The sequence below is a fragment of the Rhinoderma darwinii genome (assembly GCF_050947455.1).
Source record: "Rhinoderma darwinii isolate aRhiDar2 chromosome 5 unlocalized genomic scaffold, aRhiDar2.hap1 SUPER_5_unloc_32, whole genome shotgun sequence".
In the NCBI taxonomy this organism is placed as follows: Eukaryota; Metazoa; Chordata; class Amphibia; order Anura; family Rhinodermatidae; genus Rhinoderma; species Rhinoderma darwinii.
Genome location: NW_027461790.1, coordinates 208,430 through 229,244, shown reverse-complemented (window position 1 = coordinate 229,244; position 20,815 = coordinate 208,430). Strand labels below are relative to the sequence as shown.

Genomic DNA, 20,815 nt, shown 5'->3' with positions numbered 1-20,815 from the left:
CAACACCTGTTGGACAATGCATGAGTGATAATGAGCTCATTGATTAAATGCAATTAATGAATAGATTGCCACCTCTTGTTGTGTGTCGTCTGTGTTTCTGTGTTTCCGGCATTTCACATTGGAACACCTCATTCACCTTCCTTGTCTTCTCTCCGCCCTCCCTTTTAGGTAAGTTAAAGAGCTGCACCTGAGCCAGCCACTGATTGATTGATTGATTGATTGATTGATTGATTGATTGATTGATTGATTGATTGATTGATTGATGCAGCACAACAGTCAAATAGTGGAGTGGAGTAGGGGAACAGCAAACAGCCAATAAAGCAGCCCGCCCGCTCGCCTGCCCGCCACAATGGACCTACCTGTGTACACTAGATGGATGTGATGGAATGTACTGTCGTCCCTACATTTCAAGAAGAAGTAAGAATTGCAGTTGCAACAAAGCCTTGCTTGCCTACAAAGAGAGCAGCAATTTGGATTTGTTACTATGTTACCTAGAAGAATAACAAACTGTGCAAGGATGGAGGTTGTAGGAGCAAGGAGAAGTTGTCTGTAAAGTTGGTGGATGCCTATTTTCCATTTTGCAGTCCCTTGTCTCCCTCTTGTGGCCTCCTGGAGGCAACTAGCTGTGCAAAAAAAAGACAGCCTGGCGGCCGGCTGTTGCAGTGTTGCCCTCTCAGGCAACACTCAGTGACTGACTGAGCCTCACCGTCTTATATAAAGTTCAGACGGAACTTTGCACGTGTCATAGTGGAGCCCTCAGGATTCCAGAGCCAGCTTTCTGACATCATAATGGGGCCTCAGAGATAAAAGCCTGGGCCCAGGCAGTGTTGGTCAGTGCTGCTCAGCAGGCAGCACTGGACTGGACTGGATTACAGCTGATACAAGGTGTGAAGGAACAAGGGGTGGCTGTGGGCATGCACTTGCTGCCGCTGCCAGTGTTTATCTGCATGGCAGCAGGGCATTTGGGCGTTGCCAGGAAGGCGTTTTTATGTAGATTCCTCCTCTTTCAGCACTGCATTGTGGTGCAAGCAAAAGAAGCAAATCCTGTCTGGCTTCCTCTCCGGCCTTTATTCACCTCCCGTGTAGCTGTGAGTGTGTGAGCCTGCAGGGCCCCATGGAATTGCCTAGAAGTAGGCTGAATCGCTGCAAGGGCTGAACAGCAGTATCGGGCAGGCTCGGGCAACGCGCGGCCCGTTCGGGTTATCGCTTCTCGGCCTTTTGGCTAAGATCAAGTGTAGTATCTGTTCTTATCAGTTTAATATCTGATACGTCCCCTATCTGGGGACCATATATTAAATGGATTTTTAGAACAGGGAGATGGAAATAGAGCTTGCTCTGTCCACTCCACGCATTGACCTGGTATTGCAGTATTTCCAGGACCGGTGCACCCTTTCCTTATGTGTTGACTAAAAGCAGATTCCAAAAGTGTTTTTTGTCTTTGCTATTGTTTCTGTCTTTCTGAAGGGATCTCCCCTTTTAATCCCATTATTTCAACACCTGTTGGACAATGCATGAGTGATAATGAGCTCATTGATTAAATGCAATTAATGAATAGATTGCCACCTCTTGTTGTGTGTCGTCTGTGTTTCTGTGTTTCCGGCATTTCACATTGGAACACCTCATTCACCTTCCTTGTCTTCTCTCCGCCCTCCCTTTTAGGTAAGTTAAAGAGCTGCACCTGAGCCAGCCACTGATTGATTGATTGATTGATTGATTGATTGATTGATTGATTGATTGATTGATGCAGCACAACAGTCAAATAGTGGAGTGGAGTAGGGGAACAGCAAACAGCCAATAAAGCAGCCCGCCCGCTCGCCTGCCCGCCACAATGGACCTACCTGTGTACACTAGATGGATGTGATGGAATGTACTGTCGTCCCTACATTTCAAGAAGAAGTAAGAATTGCAGTTGCAACAAAGCCTTGCTTGCCTACAAAGAGAGCAGCAATTTGGATTTGTTACTATGTTACCTAGAAGAATAACAAACTGTGCAAGGATGGAGGTTGTAGGAGCAAGGAGAAGTTGTCTGTAAAGTTGGTGGATGCCTATTTTCCATTTTGCAGTCCCTTGTCTCCCTCTTGTGGCCTCCTGGAGGCAACTAGCTGTGCAAAAAAAAGACAGCCTGGCGGCCGGCTGTTGCAGTGTTGCCCTCTCAGGCAACACTGAGTGACTGACTGAGCCTCACCGTCTTATATAAAGTTCAGACGGAACTTTGCACGTGTCATAGTGGAGCCCTCAGGATTCCAGAGCCAGCTTTCTGACATCATAATGGGGCCTCAGAGATAAAAGCCTGGGCCCAGGCAGTGTTGGTCAGTGCTGCTCAGCAGGCAGCACTGGACTGGACTGGATTACAGCTGATACAAGGTGTGAAGGAACAAGGGGTGGCTGTGGGCATGCACTTGCTGCCGCTGCCAGTGTTTATCTGCATGGCAGCAGGGCATTTGGGCGTTGCCAGGAAGGCGTTTTTATGTAGATTCCTCCTCTTTCAGCACTGCATTGTGGTGCAAGCAAAAGAAGCAAATCCTGTCTGGCTTCCTCTCCGGCCTTTATTCACCTCCCGTGTAGCTGTGAGTGTGTGAGCCTGCAGGGCCCCATGGAATTGCCTAGAAGTAGGCTGAATCGCTGCAAGGGCTGAACAGCAGTATCGGGCAGGCTCGGGCAACGCGCGGCCCGTTCGGGTTATCGCTTCTCGGCCTTTTGGCTAAGATCAAGTGTAGTATCTGTTCTTATCAGTTTAATATCTGATACGTCCCCTATCTGGGGACCATATATTAAATGGATTTTTAGAACAGGGAGATGGAAATAGAGCTTGCTCTGTCCACTCCACGCATTGACCTGGTATTGCAGTATTTCCAGGACCGGTGCACCCTTTCCTTATGTGTTGACTAAAAGCAGATTCCAAAAGTGTTTTTTGTCTTTGCTATTGTTTCTGTCTTTCTGAAGGGATCTCCCCTTTTAATCCCATTATTTCAACACCTGTTGGACAATGCATGAGTGATAATGAGCTCATTGATTAAATGCAATTAATGAATAGATTGCCACCTCTTGTTGTGTGTCGTCTGTGTTTCTGTGTTTCCGGCATTTCACATTGGAACACCTCATTCACCTTCCTTGTCTTCTCTCCGCCCTCCCTTTTAGGTAAGTTAAAGAGCTGCACCTGAGCCAGCCACTGATTGATTGATTGATTGATTGATTGATTGATTGATTGATTGATTGATTGATTGATGCAGCACAACAGTCAAATAGTGGAGTGGAGTAGGGGAACAGCAAACAGCCAATAAAGCAGCCCGCCCGCTCGCCTGCCCGCCACAATGGACCTACCTGTGTACACTAGATGGATGTGATGGAATGTACTGTCGTCCCTACATTTCAAGAAGAAGTAAGAATTGCAGTTGCAACAAAGCCTTGCTTGCCTACAAAGAGAGCAGCAATTTGGATTTGTTACTATGTTACCTAGAAGAATAACAAACTGTGCAAGGATGGAGGTTGTAGGAGCAAGGAGAAGTTGTCTGTAAAGTTGGTGGATGCCTATTTTCCATTTTGCAGTCCCTTGTCTCCCTCTTGTGGCCTCCTGGAGGCAACTAGCTGTGCAAAAAAAAGACAGCCTGGCGGCCGGCTGTTGCAGTGTTGCCCTCTCAGGCAACACTGAGTGACTGACTGAGCCTCACCGTCTTATATAAAGTTCAGACGGAACTTTGCACGTGTCATAGTGGAGCCCTCAGGATTCCAGAGCCAGCTTTCTGACATCATAATGGGGCCTCAGAGATAAAAGCCTGGGCCCAGGCAGTGTTGGTCAGTGCTGCTCAGCAGGCAGCACTGGACTGGACTGGATTACAGCTGATACAAGGTGTGAAGGAACAAGGGGTGGCTGTGGGCATGCACTTGCTGCCGCTGCCAGTGTTTATCTGCATGGCAGCAGGGCATTTGGGCGTTGCCAGGAAGGCGTTTTTATGTAGATTCCTCCTCTTTCAGCACTGCATTGTGGTGCAAGCAAAAGAAGCAAATCCTGTCTGGCTTCCTCTCCGGCCTTTATTCACCTCCCGTGTAGCTGTGAGTGTGTGAGCCTGCAGGGCCCCATGGAATTGCCTAGAAGTAGGCTGAATCGCTGCAAGGGCTGAACAGCAGTATCGGGCAGGCTCGGGCAACGCGCGGCCCGTTCGGGTTATCGCTTCTCGGCCTTTTGGCTAAGATCAAGTGTAGTATCTGTTCTTATCAGTTTAATATCTGATACGTCCCCTATCTGGGGACCATATATTAAATGGATTTTTAGAACAGGGAGATGGAAATAGAGCTTGCTCTGTCCACTCCACGCATTGACCTGGTATTGCAGTATTTCCAGGACCGGTGCACCCTTTCCTTATGTGTTGACTAAAAGCAGATTCCAAAAGTGTTTTTTGTCTTTGCTATTGTTTCTGTCTTTCTGAAGGGATCTCCCCTTTTAATCCCATTATTTCAACACCTGTTGGACAATGCATGAGTGATAATGAGCTCATTGATTAAATGCAATTAATGAATAGATTGCCACCTCTTGTTGTGTGTCGTCTCTGTTTCTGTGTTTCCGGCATTTCACATTGGAACACCTCATTCACCTTCCTTGTCTTCTCTCCGCCCTCCCTTTTAGGTAAGTTAAAGAGCTGCACCTGAGCCAGCCACTGATTGATTGATTGATTGATTGATTGATTGATTGATTGATTGATTGATTGATTGATTGATTGATTGATGCAGCACAACAGTCAAATAGTGGAGTGGAGTAGGGGAACAGCAAACAGCCAATAAAGCAGCCCGCCCGCTCGCCTGCCCGCCACAATGGACCTACCTGTGTACACTAGATGGATGTGATGGAATGTACTGTCGTCCCTACATTTCAAGAAGAAGTAAGAATTGCAGTTGCAACAAAGCCTTGCTTGCCTACAAAGAGAGCAGCAATTTGGATTTGTTACTATGTTACCTAGAAGAATAACAAACTGTGCAAGGATGGAGGTTGTAGGAGCAAGGAGAAGTTGTCTGTAAAGTTGGTGGATGCCTATTTTCCATTTTGCAGTCCCTTGTCTCCCTCTTGTGGCCTCCTGGAGGCAACTAGCTGTGCAAAAAAAAGACAGCCTGGCGGCCGGCTGTTGCAGTGTTGCCCTCTCAGGCAACACTGAGTGACTGACTGAGCCTCACCGTCTTATATAAAGTTCAGACGGAACTTTGCACGTGTCATAGTGGAGCCCTCAGGATTCCAGAGCCAGCTTTCTGACATCATAATGGGGCCTCAGAGATAAAAGCCTGGGCCCAGGCAGTGTTGGTCAGTGCTGCTCAGCAGGCAGCACTGGACTGGACTGGATTACAGCTGATACAAGGTGTGAAGGAACAAGGGGTGGCTGTGGGCATGCACTTGCTGCCGCTGCCAGTGTTTATCTGCATGGCAGCAGGGCATTTGGGCGTTGCCAGGAAGGCGTTTTTATGTAGATTCCTCCTCTTTCAGCACTGCATTGTGGTGCAAGCAAAAGAAGCAAATCCTGTCTGGCTTCCTCTCCGGCCTTTATTCACCTCCCGTGTAGCTGTGAGTGTGTGAGCCTGCAGGGCCCCATGGAATTGCCTAGAAGTAGGCTGAATCGCTGCAAGGGCTGAACAGCAGTATCGGGCAGGCTCGGGCAACGCGCGGCCCGTTCGGGTTATCGCTTCTCGGCCTTTTGGCTAAGATCAAGTGTAGTATCTGTTCTTATCAGTTTAATATCTGATACGTCCCCTATCTGGGGACCATATATTAAATGGATTTTTAGAACAGGGAGATGGAAATAGAGCTTGCTCTGTCCACTCCACGCATTGACCTGGTATTGCAGTATTTCCAGGACCGGTGCACCCTTTCCTTATGTGTTGACTAAAAGCAGATTCCAAAAGTGTTTTTTGTCTTTGCTATTGTTTCTGTCTTTCTGAAGGGATCTCCCCTTTTAATCCCATTATTTCAACACCTGTTGGACAATGCATGAGTGATAATGAGCTCATTGATTAAATGCAATTAATGAATAGATTGCCACCTCTTGTTGTGTGTCGTCTGTGTTTCTGTGTTTCCGGCATTTCACATTGGAACACCTCATTCACCTTCCTTGTCTTCTCTCCGCCCTCCCTTTTAGGTAAGTTAAAGAGCTGCACCTGAGCCAGCCACTGATTGATTGATTGATTGATTGATTGATTGATTGATTGATTGATTGATTGATGCAGCACAACAGTCAAATAGTGGAGTGGAGTAGGGGAACAGCAAACAGCCAATAAAGCAGCCCGCCCGCTCGCCTGCCCGCCACAATGGACCTACCTGTGTACACTAGATGGATGTGATGGAATGTACTGTCGTCCCTACATTTCAAGAAGAAGTAAGAATTGCAGTTGCAACAAAGCCTTGCTTGCCTACAAAGAGAGCAGCAATTTGGATTTGTTACTATGTTACCTAGAAGAATAACAAACTGTGCAAGGATGGAGGTTGTAGGAGCAAGGAGAAGTTGTCTGTAAAGTTGGTGGATGCCTATTTTCCATTTTGCAGTCCCTTGTCTCCCTCTTGTGGCCTCCTGGAGGCAACTAGCTGTGCAAAAAAAAGACAGCCTGGCGGCCGGCTGTTGCAGTGTTGCCCTCTCAGGCAACACTGAGTGACTGACTGAGCCTCACCGTCTTATATAAAGTTCAGACGGAACTTTGCACGTGTCATAGTGGAGCCCTCAGGATTCCAGAGCCAGCTTTCTGACATCATAATGGGGCCTCAGAGATAAAAGCCTGGGCCCAGGCAGTGTTGGTCAGTGCTGCTCAGCAGGCAGCACTGGACTGGACTGGATTACAGCTGATACAAGGTGTGAAGGAACAAGGGGTGGCTGTGGGCATGCACTTGCTGCCGCTGCCAGTGTTTATCTGCATGGCAGCAGGGCATTTGGGCGTTGCCAGGAAGGCGTTTTTATGTAGATTCCTCCTCTTTCAGCACTGCATTGTGGTGCAAGCAAAAGAAGCAAATCCTGTCTGGCTTCCTCTCCGGCCTTTATTCACCTCCCGTGTAGCTGTGAGTGTGTGAGCCTGCAGGGCCCCATGGAATTGCCTAGAAGTAGGCTGAATCGCTGCAAGGGCTGAACAGCAGTATCGGGCAGGCTCGGGCAACGCGCGGCCCGTTCGGGTTATCGCTTCTCGGCCTTTTGGCTAAGATCAAGTGTAGTATCTGTTCTTATCAGTTTAATATCTGATACGTCCCCTATCTGGGGACCATATATTAAATGGATTTTTAGAACAGGGAGATGGAAATAGAGCTTGCTCTGTCCACTCCACGCATTGACCTGGTATTGCAGTATTTCCAGGACCGGTGCACCCTTTCCTTATGTGTTGACTAAAAGCAGATTCCAAAAGTGTTTTTTGTCTTTGCTATTGTTTCTGTCTTTCTGAAGGGATCTCCCCTTTTAATCCCATTATTTCAACACCTGTTGGACAATGCATGAGTGATAATGAGCTCATTGATTAAATGCAATTAATGAATAGATTGCCACCTCTTGTTGTGTGTCGTCTGTGTTTCTGTGTTTCCGGCATTTCACATTGGAACACCTCATTCACCTTCCTTGTCTTCTCTCCGCCCTCCCTTTTAGGTAAGTTAAAGAGCTGCACCTGAGCCAGCCACTGATTGATTGATTGATTGATTGATTGATTGATTGATTGATTGATTGATGCAGCACAACAGTCAAATAGTGGAGTGGAGTAGGGGAACAGCAAACAGCCAATAAAGCAGCCCGCCCGCTCGCCTGCCCGCCACAATGGACCTACCTGTGTACACTAGATGGATGTGATGGAATGTACTGTCGTCCCTACATTTCAAGAAGAAGTAAGAATTGCAGTTGCAACAAAGCCTTGCTTGCCTACAAAGAGAGCAGCAATTTGGATTTGTTACTATGTTACCTAGAAGAATAACAAACTGTGCAAGGATGGAGGTTGTAGGAGCAAGGAGAAGTTGTCTGTAAAGTTGGTGGATGCCTATTTTCCATTTTGCAGTCCCTTGTCTCCCTCTTGTGGCCTCCTGGAGGCAACTAGCTGTGCAAAAAAAAGACAGCCTGGCGGCCGGCTGTTGCAGTGTTGCCCTCTCAGGCAACACTGAGTGACTGACTGAGCCTCACCGTCTTATATAAAGTTCAGACGGAACTTTGCACGTGTCATAGTGGAGCCCTCAGGATTCCAGAGCCAGCTTTCTGACATCATAATGGGGCCTCAGAGATAAAAGCCTGGGCCCAGGCAGTGTTGGTCAGTGCTGCTCAGCAGGCAGCACTGGACTGGACTGGATTACAGCTGATACAAGGTGTGAAGGAACAAGGGGTGGCTGTGGGCATGCACTTGCTGCCGCTGCCAGTGTTTATCTGCATGGCAGCAGGGCATTTGGGCGTTGCCAGGAAGGCGTTTTTATGTAGATTCCTCCTCTTTCAGCACTGCATTGTGGTGCAAGCAAAAGAAGCAAATCCTGTCTGGCTTCCTCTCCGGCCTTTATTCACCTCCCGTGTAGCTGTGAGTGTGTGAGCCTGCAGGGCCCCATGGAATTGCCTAGAAGTAGGCTGAATCGCTGCAAGGGCTGAACAGCAGTATCGGGCAGGCTCGGGCAACGCGCGGCCCGTTCGGGTTATCGCTTCTCGGCCTTTTGGCTAAGATCAAGTGTAGTATCTGTTCTTATCAGTTTAATATCTGATACGTCCCCTATCTGGGGACCATATATTAAATGGATTTTTAGAACAGGGAGATGGAAATAGAGCTTGCTCTGTCCACTCCACGCATTGACCTGGTATTGCAGTATTTCCAGGACCGGTGCACCCTTTCCTTATGTGTTGACTAAAAGCAGATTCCAAAAGTGTTTTTTGTCTTTGCTATTGTTTCTGTCTTTCTGAAGGGATCTCCCCTTTTAATCCCATTATTTCAACACCTGTTGGACAATGCATGAGTGATAATGAGCTCATTGATTAAATGCAATTAATGAATCGATTGCCACCTCTTGTTGTGTGTCGTCTGTGTTTCTGTGTTTCCGGCATTTCACATTGGAACACCTCATTCACCTTCCTTGTCTTCTCTCCGCCCTCCCTTTTAGGTAAGTTAAAGAGCTGCACCTGAGCCAGCCACTGATTGATTGATTGATTGATTGATTGATTGATTGATTGATTGATGCAGCACAACAGTCAAATAGTGGAGTGGAGTAGGGGAACAGCAAACAGCCAATAAAGCAGCCCGCCCGCTCGCCTGCCCGCCACAATGGACCTACCTGTGTACACTAGATGGATGTGATGGAATGTACTGTCGTCCCTACATTTCAAGAAGAAGTAAGAATTGCAGTTGCAACAAAGCCTTGCTTGCCTACAAAGAGAGCAGCAATTTGGATTTGTTACTATGTTACCTAGAAGAATAACAAACTGTGCAAGGATGGAGGTTGTAGGAGCAAGGAGAAGTTGTCTGTAAAGTTGGTGGATGCCTATTTTCCATTTTGCAGTCCCTTGTCTCCCTCTTGTGGCCTCCTGGAGGCAACTAGCTGTGCAAAAAAAAGACAGCCTGGCGGCCGGCTGTTGCAGTGTTGCCCTCTCAGGCAACACTGAGTGACTGACTGAGCCTCACCGTCTTATATAAAGTTCAGACGGAACTTTGCACGTGTCATAGTGGAGCCCTCAGGATTCCAGAGCCAGCTTTCTGACATCATAATGGGGCCTCAGAGATAAAAGCCTGGGCCCAGGCAGTGTTGGTCAGTGCTGCTCAGCAGGCAGCACTGGACTGGACTGGATTACAGCTGATACAAGGTGTGAAGGAACAAGGGGTGGCTGTGGGCATGCACTTGCTGCCGCTGCCAGTGTTTATCTGCATGGCAGCAGGGCATTTGGGCGTTGCCAGGAAGGCGTTTTTATGTAGATTCCTCCTCTTTCAGCACTGCATTGTGGTGCAAGCAAAAGAAGCAAATCCTGTCTGGCTTCCTCTCCGGCCTTTATTCACCTCCCGTGTAGCTGTGAGTGTGTGAGCCTGCAGGGCCCCATGGAATTGCCTAGAAGTAGGCTGAATCGCTGCAAGGGCTGAACAGCAGTATCGGGCAGGCTCGGGCAACGCGCGGCCCGTTCGGGTTATCGCTTCTCGGCCTTTTGGCTAAGATCAAGTGTAGTATCTGTTCTTATCAGTTTAATATCTGATACGTCCCCTATCTGGGGACCATATATTAAATGGATTTTTAGAACAGGGAGATGGAAATAGAGCTTGCTCTGTCCACTCCACGCATTGACCTGGTATTGCAGTATTTCCAGGACCGGTGCACCCTTTCCTTATGTGTTGACTAAAAGCAGATTCCAAAAGTGTTTTTTGTCTTTGCTATTGTTTCTGTCTTTCTGAAGGGATCTCCCCTTTTAATCCCATTATTTCAACACCTGTTGGACAATGCATGAGTGATAATGAGCTCATTGATTAAATGCAATTAATGAATAGATTGCCACCTCTTGTTGTGTGTCGTCTGTGTTTCTGTGTTTCCGGCATTTCACATTGGAACACCTCATTCACCTTCCTTGTCTTCTCTCCGCCCTCCCTTTTAGGTAAGTTAAAGAGCTGCACCTGAGCCAGCCACTGATTGATTGATTGATTGATTGATTGATTGATTGATTGATTGATTGATGCAGCACAACAGTCAAATAGTGGAGTGGAGTAGGGGAACAGCAAACAGCCAATAAAGCAGCCCGCCCGCTCGCCTGCCCGCCACAATGGACCTACCTGTGTACACTAGATGGATGTGATGGAATGTACTGTCGTCCCTACATTTCAAGAAGAAGTAAGAATTGCAGTTGCAACAAAGCCTTGCTTGCCTACAAAGAGAGCAGCAATTTGGATTTGTTACTATGTTACCTAGAAGAATAACAAACTGTGCAAGGATGGAGGTTGTAGGAGCAAGGAGAAGTTGTCTGTAAAGTTGGTGGATGCCTATTTTCCATTTTGCAGTCCCTTGTCTCCCTCTTGTGGCCTCCTGGAGGCAACTAGCTGTGCAAAAAAAAGACAGCCTGGCGGCCGGCTGTTGCAGTGTTGCCCTCTCAGGCAACACTGAGTGACTGACTGAGCCTCACCGTCTTATATAAAGTTCAGACGGAACTTTGCACGTGTCATAGTGGAGCCCTCAGGATTCCAGAGCCAGCTTTCTGACATCATAATGGGGCCTCAGAGATAAAAGCCTGGGCCCAGGCAGTGTTGGTCAGTGCTGCTCAGCAGGCAGCACTGGACTGGACTGGATTACAGCTGATACAAGGTGTGAAGGAACAAGGGGTGGCTGTGGGCATGCACTTGCTGCCGCTGCCAGTGTTTATCTGCATGGCAGCAGGGCATTTGGGCGTTGCCAGGAAGGCGTTTTTATGTAGATTCCTCCTCTTTCAGCACTGCATTGTGGTGCAAGCAAAAGAAGCAAATCCTGTCTGGCTTCCTCTCCGGCCTTTATTCACCTCCCGTGTAGCTGTGAGTGTGTGAGCCTGCAGGGCCCCATGGAATTGCCTAGAAGTAGGCTGAATCGCTGCAAGGGCTGAACAGCAGTATCGGGCAGGCTCGGGCAACGCGCGGCCCGTTCGGGTTATCGCTTCTCGGCCTTTTGGCTAAGATCAAGTGTAGTATCTGTTCTTATCAGTTTAATATCTGATACGTCCCCTATCTGGGGACCATATATTAAATGGATTTTTAGAACAGGGAGATGGAAATAGAGCTTGCTCTGTCCACTCCACGCATTGACCTGGTATTGCAGTATTTCCAGGACCGGTGCACCCTTTCCTTATGTGTTGACTAAAAGCAGATTCCAAAAGTGTTTTTTGTCTTTGCTATTGTTTCTGTCTTTCTGAAGGGATCTCCCCTTTTAATCCCATTATTTCAACACCTGTTGGACAATGCATGAGTGATAATGAGCTCATTGATTAAATGCAATTAATGAATAGATTGCCACCTCTTGTTGTGTGTCGTCTGTGTTTCTGTGTTTCCGGCATTTCACATTGGAACACCTCATTCACCTTCCTTGTCTTCTCTCCGCCCTCCCTTTTAGGTAAGTTAAAGAGCTGCACCTGAGCCAGCCACTGATTGATTGATTGATTGATTGATTGATTGATTGATTGATTGATTGATTGATTGATGCAGCACAACAGTCAAATAGTGGAGTGGAGTAGGGGAACAGCAAACAGCCAATAAAGCAGCCCGCCCGCTCGCCTGCCCGCCACAATGGACCTACCTGTGTACACTAGATGGATGTGATGGAATGTACTGTCGTCCCTACATTTCAAGAAGAAGTAAGAATTGCAGTTGCAACAAAGCCTTGCTTGCCTACAAAGAGAGCAGCAATTTGGATTTGTTACTATGTTACCTAGAAGAATAACAAACTGTGCAAGGATGGAGGTTGTAGGAGCAAGGAGAAGTTGTCTGTAAAGTTGGTGGATGCCTATTTTCCATTTTGCAGTCCCTTGTCTCCCTCTTGTGGCCTCCTGGAGGCAACTAGCTGTGCAAAAAAAAGACAGCCTGGCGGCCGGCTGTTGCAGTGTTGCCCTCTCAGGCAACACTGAGTGACTGACTGAGCCTCACCGTCTTATATAAAGTTCAGACGGAACTTTGCACGTGTCATAGTGGAGCCCTCAGGATTCCAGAGCCAGCTTTCTGACATCATAATGGGGCCTCAGAGATAAAAGCCTGGGCCCAGGCAGTGTTGGTCAGTGCTGCTCAGCAGGCAGCACTGGACTGGACTGGATTACAGCTGATACAAGGTGTGAAGGAACAAGGGGTGGCTGTGGGCATGCACTTGCTGCCGCTGCCAGTGTTTATCTGCATGGCAGCAGGGCATTTGGGCGTTGCCAGGAAGGCGTTTTTATGTAGATTCCTCCTCTTTCAGCACTGCATTGTGGTGCAAGCAAAAGAAGCAAATCCTGTCTGGCTTCCTCTCCGGCCTTTATTCACCTCCCGTGTAGCTGTGAGTGTGTGAGCCTGCAGGGCCCCATGGAATTGCCTAGAAGTAGGCTGAATCGCTGCAAGGGCTGAACAGCAGTATCGGGCAGGCTCGGGCAACGCGCGGCCCGTTCGGGTTATCGCTTCTCGGCCTTTTGGCTAAGATCAAGTGTAGTATCTGTTCTTATCAGTTTAATATCTGATACGTCCCCTATCTGGGGACCATATATTAAATGGATTTTTAGAACAGGGAGATGGAAATAGAGCTTGCTCTGTCCACTCCACGCATTGACCTGGTATTGCAGTATTTCCAGGACCGGTGCACCCTTTCCTTATGTGTTGACTAAAAGCAGATTCCAAAAGTGTTTTTTGTCTTTGCTATTGTTTCTGTCTTTCTGAAGGGATCTCCCCTTTTAATCCCATTATTTCAACACCTGTTGGACAATGCATGAGTGATAATGAGCTCATTGATTAAATGCAATTAATGAATAGATTGCCACCTCTTGTTGTGTGTCGTCTGTGTTTCTGTGTTTCCGGCATTTCACATTGGAACACCTCATTCACCTTCCTTGTCTTCTCTCCACCCTCCCTTTTAGGTAAGTTAAAGAGCTGCACCTGAGCCAGCCACTGATTGATTGATTGATTGATTGATTGATTGATTGATTGATTGATTGATGCAGCACAACAGTCAAATAGTGGAGTGGAGTAGGGGAACAGCAAACAGCCAATAAAGCAGCCCGCCCGCTCGCCTGCCCGCCACAATGGACCTACCTGTGTACACTAGATGGATGTGATGGAATGTACTGTCGTCCCTACATTTCAAGAAGAAGTAAGAATTGCAGTTGCAACAAAGCCTTGCTTGCCTACAAAGAGAGCAGCAATTTGGATTTGTTACTATGTTACCTAGAAGAATAACAAACTGTGCAAGGATGGAGGTTGTAGGAGCAAGGAGAAGTTGTCTGTAAAGTTGGTGGATGCCTATTTTCCATTTTGCAGTCCCTTGTCTCCCTCTTGTGGCCTCCTGGAGGCAACTAGCTGTGCAAAAAAAAGACAGCCTGGCGGCCGGCTGTTGCAGTGTTGCCCTCTCAGGCAACACTGAGTGACTGACTGAGCCTCACCGTCTTATATAAAGTTCAGACGGAACTTTGCACGTGTCATAGTGGAGCCCTCAGGATTCCAGAGCCAGCTTTCTGACATCATAATGGGGCCTCAGAGATAAAAGCCTGGGCCCAGGCAGTGTTGGTCAGTGCTGCTCAGCAGGCAGCACTGGACTGGACTGGATTACAGCTGATACAAGGTGTGAAGGAACAAGGGGTGGCTGTGGGCATGCACTTGCTGCCGCTGCCAGTGTTTATCTGCATGGCAGCAGGGCATTTGGGCGTTGCCAGGAAGGCGTTTTTATGTAGATTCCTCCTCTTTCAGCACTGCATTGTAGTGCAAGCAAAAGAAGCAAATCCTGTCTGGCTTCCTCTCCGGCCTTTATTCACCTCCCGTGTAGCTGTGAGTGTGTGAGCCTGCAGGGCCCCATGGAATTGCCTAGAAGTAGGCTGAATCGCTGCAAGGGCTGAACAGCAGTATCGGGCAGGCTCGGGCAACGCGCGGCCCGTTCGGGTTATCGCTTCTCGGCCTTTTGGCTAAGATCAAGTGTAGTATCTGTTCTTATCAGTTTAATATCTGATACGTCCCCTATCTGGGGACCATATATTAAATGGATTTTTAGAACAGGGAGATGGAAATAGAGCTTGCTCTGTCCACTCCACGCATTGACCTGGTATTGCAGTATTTCCAGGACCGGTGCACCCTTTCCTTATGTGTTGACTAAAAGCAGATTCCAAAAGTGTTTTTTGTCTTTGCTATTGTTTCTGTCTTTCTGAAGGGATCTCCCCTTTTAATCCCATTATTTCAACACCTGTTGGACAATGCATGAGTGATAATGAGCTCATTGATTAAATGCAATTAATGAATAGATTGCCACCTCTTGTTGTGTGTCGTCTGTGTTTCTGTGTTTCCGGCATTTCACATTGGAACACCTCATTCACCTTCCTTGTCTTCTCTCCGCCCTCCCTTTTAGGTAAGTTAAAGAGCTGCACCTGAGCCAGCCACTGATTGATTGATTGATTGATTGATTGATTGATTGATTGATTGATGCAGCACAACAGTCAAATAGTGGAGTGGAGTAGGGGAACAGCAAACAGCCAATAAAGCAGCCCGCCCGCTCGCCTGCCCGCCACAATGGACCTACCTGTGTACACTAGATGGATGTGATGGAATGTACTGTCGTCCCTACATTTCAAGAAGAAGTAAGAATTGCAGTTGCAACAAAGCCTTGCTTGCCTACAAAGAGAGCAGCAATTTGGATTTGTTACTATGTTACCTAGAAGAATAACAAACTGTGCAAGGATGGAGGTTGTAGGAGCAAGGAGAAGTTGTCTGTAAAGTTGGTGGATGCCTATTTTCCATTTTGCAGTCCCTTGTCTCCCTCTTGTGGCCTCCTGGAGGCAACTAGCTGTGCAAAAAAAAGACAGCCTGGCGGCCGGCTGTTGCAGTGTTGCCCTCTCAGGCAACACTGAGTGACTGACTGAGCCTCACCGTCTTATATAAAGTTCAGACGGAACTTTGCACGTGTCATAGTGGAGCCCTCAGGATTCCAGAGCCAGCTTTCTGACATCATAATGGGGCCTCAGAGATAAAAGCCTGGGCCCAGGCAGTGTTGGTCAGTGCTGCTCAGCAGGCAGCACTGGACTGGACTGGATTACAGCTGATACAAGGTGTGAAGGAACAAGGGGTGGCTGTGGGCATGCACTTGCTGCCGCTGCCAGTGTTTATCTGCATGGCAGCAGGGCATTTGGGCGTTGCCAGGAAGGCGTTTTTATGTAGATTCCTCCTCTTTCAGCACTGCATTGTGGTGCAAGCAAAAGAAGCAAATCCTGTCTGGCTTCCTCTCCGGCCTTTATTCACCTCCCGTGTAGCTGTGAGTGTGTGAGCCTGCAGGGCCCCATGGAATTGCCTAGAAGTAGGCTGAATCGCTGCAAGGGCTGAACAGCAGTATCGGGCAGGCTCGGGCAACGCGCGGCCCGTTCGGGTTATCGCTTCTCGGCCTTTTGGCTAAGATCAAGTGTAGTATCTGTTCTTATCAGTTTAATATCTGATACGTCCCCTATCTGGGGACCATATATTAAATGGATTTTTAGAACAGGGAGATGGAAATAGAGCTTGCTCTGTCCACTCCACGCATTGACCTGGTATTGCAGTATTTCCAGGACCGGTGCACCCTTTCCTTATGTGTTGACTAAAAGCAGATTCCAAAAGTGTTTTTTGTCTTTGCTATTGTTTCTGTCTTTCTGAAGGGATCTCCCCTTTTAATCCCATTATTTCAACACCTGTTGGACAATGCATGAGTGATAATGAGCTCATTGATTAAATGCAATTAATGAATAGATTGCCACCTCTTGTTGTGTGTCGTCTGTGTTTCTGTGTTTCCGGCATTTCACATTGGAACACCTCATTCACCTTCCTTGTCTTCTCTCCGCCCTCCCTTTTAGGTAAGTTAAAGAGCTGCACCTGAGCCAGCCACTGATTGATTGATTGATTGATTGATTGATTGATTGATTGATTGATTGATTGATTGATTGATGCAGCACAACAGTCAAATAGTGGAGTGGAGTAGGGGAACAGCAAACAGCCAATAAAGCAGCCCGCCCGCTCGCCTGCCCGCCACAATGGACCTACCTGTGTACACTAGATGGATGTGATGGAATGTACTGTCGTCCCTACATTTCAAGAAGAAGTAAGAATTGCAGTTGCAACAAAGCCTTGCTTGCCTACAAAGAGAGCAGCAATTTGGATTTGTTACTATGTTACCTAGAAGAATAACAAACTGTGCAAGGATGGAGGTTGTAGGAGCAAGGAGAAGTTGTCTGTAAAGTTGGTGGATGCCTATTTTCCATTTTGCAGTCCCTTGTCTCCCTCTTGTGGCCTCCTGGAGGCAACTAGCTGTGCAAAAAAAAGACAGCCTGGCGGCCGGCTGTTGCAGTGTTGCCCTCTCAGGCAACACTGAGTGACTGACTGAGCCTCAGCGTCTTATATAAAGTTCAGACGGAACTTTGCACGTGTCATAGTGGAGCCCTCAGGATTCCAGAGCCAGCTTTCTGACATCATAATGGGGCCTCAGAGATAAAAGCCTGGGCCCAGGCAGTGTTGGTCAGTGCTGCTCAGCAGGCAGCACTGGACTGGACTGGATTACAGCTGATACAAGGTGTGAAGGAACAAGGGGTGGCTGTGGGCATGCACTTGCTGCCGCTGCCAGTGTTTATCTGCATGGCAGCAGGGCATTTGGGCGTTGCCAGGAAGGCGTTTTTATGTAGATTCCTCCTCTTTCAGCACTGCATTGTGGTGCAAGCAAAAGAAGCAAATCCTGTCTGGCTTCCTCTCCGGCCTTTATTCACCTCCCGTGTAGCTGTGAGTGTGTGAGCCTGCAGGGCCCCATGGAATTGCCTAGAAGTAGGCTGAATCGCTGCAAGGGCTGAACAGCAGTATCGGGCAGGCTCGGGCAACGCGCGGCCCGTTCGGGTTATCGCTTCTCGGCCTTTTGGCTAAGATCAAGTGTAGTATCTGTTCTTATCAGTTTAATATCTGATACGTCCCCTATCTGGGGACCATATATTAAATGGATTTTTAGAACAGGGAGATGGAAATAGAGCTTGCTCTGTCCACTCCACGCATTGACCTGGTATTGCAGTATTTCCAGGACCGGTGCACCCTTTCCTTATGTGTTGACTAAAAGCAGATTCCAAAAGTGTTTTTTGTCTTTGCTATTGTTTCTGTCTTTCTGAAGGGATCTCCCCTTTTAATCCCATTATTTCAACACCTGTTGGACAATGCATGAGTGATAATGAGCTCATTGATTAAATGCAATTAATGAATAGATTGCCACCTCTTGTTGTGTGTCGTCTGTGTTTCTGTGTTTCCGGCATTTCACATTGGAACACCTCATTCACCTTCCTTGTCTTCTCTCCGCCCTCCCTTTTAGGTAAGTTAAAGAGCTGCACCTGAGCCAGCCACTGATTGATTGATTGATTGATTGATTGATTGATTGATTGATTGATGCAGCACAACAGTCAAATAGTGGAGTGGAGTAGGGGAACAGCAAACAGCCAATAAAGCAGCCCGCCCGCTCGCCTGCCCGCCACAATGGACCTACCTGTGTACACTAGATGGATGTGATGGAATGTACTGTCGTCCCTACATTTCAAGAAGAAGTAAGAATTGCAGTTGCAACAAAGCCTTGCTTGCCTACAAGGAGAGCAGCAATTTGGATTTGTTACTATGTTACCTAGAAGAATAACAAACTGTGCAAGGATGGAGGTTGTAGGAGCAAGGAGAAGTTGTCTGTAAAGTTGGTGGATGCCTATTTTCCATTTTGCAGTCCCTTGTCTCCCTCTTGTGGCCTCCTGGAGGCAACTAGCTGTGCAAAAAAAAGACAGCCTGGCGGCCGGCTGTTGCAGTGTTGCCCTCTCAGGCAACACTGAGTGACTGACTGAGCCTCACCGTCTTATATAAAGTTCAGACGGAACTTTGCACGTGTCATAGTGGAGCCCTCAGGATTCCAGAGCCAGCTTTCTGACATCATAATGGGGCCTCAGAGATAAAAGCCTGGGCCCAGGCAGTGTTGGTCAGTGCTGCTCAGCAGGCAGCACTGGACTGGACTGGATTACAGCTGATACAAGGTGTGAAGGAACAAGGGGTGGCTGTGGGCATGCACTTGCTGCCGCTGCCAGTGTTTATCTGCATGGCAGCAGGGCATTTGGGCGTTGCCAGGAAGGCGTTTTTATGTAGATTCCTCCTCTTTCAGCACTGCATTGTGGTGCAAGCAAAAGAAGCAAATCCTGTCTGGCTTCCTCTCCGGCCTTTATTCACCTCCCGTGTAGCTGTGAGTGTGTGAGCCTGCAGGGCCCCATGGAATTGCCTAGAAGTAGGCTGAATCGCTGCAAGGGCTGAACAGCAGTATCGGGCAGGCTCGGGCAACGCGCGGCCCGTTCGGGTTATCGCTTCTCTGCCTTTTGGCTAAGATCAAGTGTAGTATCTGTTCTTATCAGTTTAATATCTGATACGTCCCCTATCTGGGGACCATATATTAAATGGATTTTTAGAACAGGGAGATGGAAATAGAGCTTGCTCTGTCCACTCCACGCATTGACCTGGTATTGCAGTATTTCCAGGACCGGTGCACCCTTTCCTTATGTGTTGACTAAAAGCAGATTCCAAAAGTGTTTTTTGTCTTTGCTATTGTTTCTGTCTTTCTGAAGGGATCTCCCCTTTTAATCCCATTATTTCAACACCTGTTGGACAATGCATGAGTTATAATGAGCTCATTGATTAAATGCAATTAATGAATAGATTGCCACCTCTTGTTGTGTGTCGTCTGTGTTTCTGTGTTTCCGGCATTTCACATTGGAACACCTCATTCACCTTCCTTGTCTTCTCTCCGCCCTCCCTTTTAGGTAAGTTAAAGAGCTGCACCTGAGCCAGCCACTGATTGATTGATTGATTGATTGATTGATTGATTGATTGATTGATTGATTGATTGATTGATTGATTGATGCAGCACAACAGTCAAATAGTGGAGTGGAGTAGGGGAACAGCAAACAGCCAATAAAGCAGCCCGCCCGCTCGCCTGCCCGCCACAATGGACCTACCTGTGTACACTAGATGGATGTGATGGAATGTACTGTCGTCCCTACATTTCAAGAAGAAGTAAGAATTGCAGTTGCAACAAAGCCTTGCTTGCCTACAAAGAGAGCAGCAATTTGGATTTGTTACTATGTTACCTAGAAGAATAACAAACTGTGCAAGGATGGAGGTTGTAGGAGCAAGGAGAAGTTGTCTGTAAAGTTGGTGGATGCCTATTTTCCATTTTGCAGTCCCTTGTCTCCCACTTGTGGCCTCCTGGAGGCAACTAGCTGTGCAAAAAAAAGACAGCCTGGCGGCCGGCTGTTGCAGTGTTGCCCTCTCAGGCAACACTGAGTGACTGACTGAGCCTCACCGTCTTATATAAAGTTCAGACGGAACTTTGCACGTGTCATAGTGGAGCCCTCAGGATTCCAGAGCCAGCTTTCTGACATCATAATGGGGCCTCAGAGATAAAAGCCTGGGCCCAGGCAGTGTTGGTCAGTGCTGCTCAGCAGGCAGCACTGGACTGGACTGGATTACAGCTGATACAAGGTGTGAAGGAACAAGGGGTGGCTGTGGGCATGCACTTGCTGCCGCTGCCAGTGTTTATCTGCATGGCAGCAGGGCATTTGGGCGTTGCCAGGAAGGCGTTTTTATGTAGATTCCTCCTCTTTCAGCACTGCATTGTGGTGCAAGCAAAAGAAGCAAATCCTGTCTGGCTTCCTCTCCGGCCTTTATTCACCTCCCGTGTAGCTGTGAGTGTGTGAGCCTGCAGGGCCCCATGGAATTGCCTAGAAGTAGGCTGAATCGCTGCAAGGGCTGAACAGCAGTATCGGGCAGGCTCGGGCAACGCGCGGCTCGTTCGGGTTATCGCTTCTCGGCCTTTTGGCTAAGATCAAGTGTAGTATCTGTTCTTATCAGTTTAATATCTGATACGTCCCCTATCTGGGGACCATATATTAAATGGATTTTTAGAACAGGGAGATGGAAATAGAGCTTGCTCTGTCCACTCCACGCATTGACCTGGTATTGCAGTATTTCCAGGACCGGTGCACCCTTTCCTTATGTGTTGAGTAAAAGCAGATTCCAAAAGTGTTTTTTGTCTTTGCTATTGTTTCTGTCTTTCTGAAGGGATCTCCCCTTTTAATCCCATTATTTCAACACCTGTTGGACAATGCATGAGTGATAATGAGCTCATTGATTAAATGCAATTAATGAATAGATTGCCACCTCTTGTTGTGTG

At 47.7% G+C, this 20,815-nt stretch overlaps 14 non-coding genes across 14 annotated transcripts; all 14 read left to right on the top strand.

Annotated features, from left to right (window-relative positions):
* Nucleotides 1-1,202: 1,202 nt before the first annotated feature.
* Nucleotides 1,203-1,393, top strand: LOC142689863 (U2 spliceosomal RNA). The gene has a single exon (XR_012858696.1). It is a non-coding gene; the product is annotated as a U2 spliceosomal RNA (small nuclear RNA).
* Nucleotides 1,394-2,681: 1,288 nt separating this feature from the next.
* Nucleotides 2,682-2,872, top strand: LOC142689862 (U2 spliceosomal RNA). The gene has a single exon (XR_012858695.1). It is a non-coding gene; the product is annotated as a U2 spliceosomal RNA (small nuclear RNA).
* Nucleotides 2,873-4,164: 1,292 nt separating this feature from the next.
* On the top strand, nt 4,165-4,355 carry LOC142689861 (U2 spliceosomal RNA). The gene has a single exon (XR_012858694.1). It is a non-coding gene; the product is annotated as a U2 spliceosomal RNA (small nuclear RNA).
* Nucleotides 4,356-5,659: 1,304 nt separating this feature from the next.
* LOC142689860 (U2 spliceosomal RNA) lies at nt 5,660-5,850 on the top strand. The gene has a single exon (XR_012858693.1). It is a non-coding gene; the product is annotated as a U2 spliceosomal RNA (small nuclear RNA).
* A 1,288-nt stretch (nt 5,851-7,138) lies between these two features.
* On the top strand, nt 7,139-7,329 carry LOC142689859 (U2 spliceosomal RNA). The gene has a single exon (XR_012858692.1). It is a non-coding gene; the product is annotated as a U2 spliceosomal RNA (small nuclear RNA).
* Nucleotides 7,330-8,613: 1,284 nt separating this feature from the next.
* On the top strand, nt 8,614-8,804 carry LOC142689858 (U2 spliceosomal RNA). The gene has a single exon (XR_012858691.1). It is a non-coding gene; the product is annotated as a U2 spliceosomal RNA (small nuclear RNA).
* Nucleotides 8,805-10,084: 1,280 nt separating this feature from the next.
* On the top strand, nt 10,085-10,275 carry LOC142689856 (U2 spliceosomal RNA). The gene has a single exon (XR_012858689.1). It is a non-coding gene; the product is annotated as a U2 spliceosomal RNA (small nuclear RNA).
* A 1,284-nt stretch (nt 10,276-11,559) lies between these two features.
* LOC142689855 (U2 spliceosomal RNA) lies at nt 11,560-11,750 on the top strand. The gene has a single exon (XR_012858688.1). It is a non-coding gene; the product is annotated as a U2 spliceosomal RNA (small nuclear RNA).
* Nucleotides 11,751-13,042: 1,292 nt separating this feature from the next.
* On the top strand, nt 13,043-13,233 carry LOC142689854 (U2 spliceosomal RNA). The gene has a single exon (XR_012858687.1). It is a non-coding gene; the product is annotated as a U2 spliceosomal RNA (small nuclear RNA).
* Nucleotides 13,234-14,517: 1,284 nt separating this feature from the next.
* On the top strand, nt 14,518-14,708 carry LOC142689852 (U2 spliceosomal RNA). The gene has a single exon (XR_012858686.1). It is a non-coding gene; the product is annotated as a U2 spliceosomal RNA (small nuclear RNA).
* Nucleotides 14,709-15,988: 1,280 nt separating this feature from the next.
* On the top strand, nt 15,989-16,179 carry LOC142689851 (U2 spliceosomal RNA). Its single transcript, XR_012858685.1, has one exon. It is a non-coding gene; the product is annotated as a U2 spliceosomal RNA (small nuclear RNA).
* A 1,296-nt stretch (nt 16,180-17,475) lies between these two features.
* On the top strand, nt 17,476-17,666 carry LOC142689850 (U2 spliceosomal RNA). Its single transcript, XR_012858684.1, has one exon. It is a non-coding gene; the product is annotated as a U2 spliceosomal RNA (small nuclear RNA).
* A 1,280-nt stretch (nt 17,667-18,946) lies between these two features.
* Nucleotides 18,947-19,137, top strand: LOC142689994 (U2 spliceosomal RNA). Its single transcript, XR_012858814.1, has one exon. It is a non-coding gene; the product is annotated as a U2 spliceosomal RNA (small nuclear RNA).
* A 1,304-nt stretch (nt 19,138-20,441) lies between these two features.
* Nucleotides 20,442-20,632, top strand: LOC142689849 (U2 spliceosomal RNA). The gene has a single exon (XR_012858683.1). It is a non-coding gene; the product is annotated as a U2 spliceosomal RNA (small nuclear RNA).
* Nucleotides 20,633-20,815: the final 183 nt, after the last annotated feature.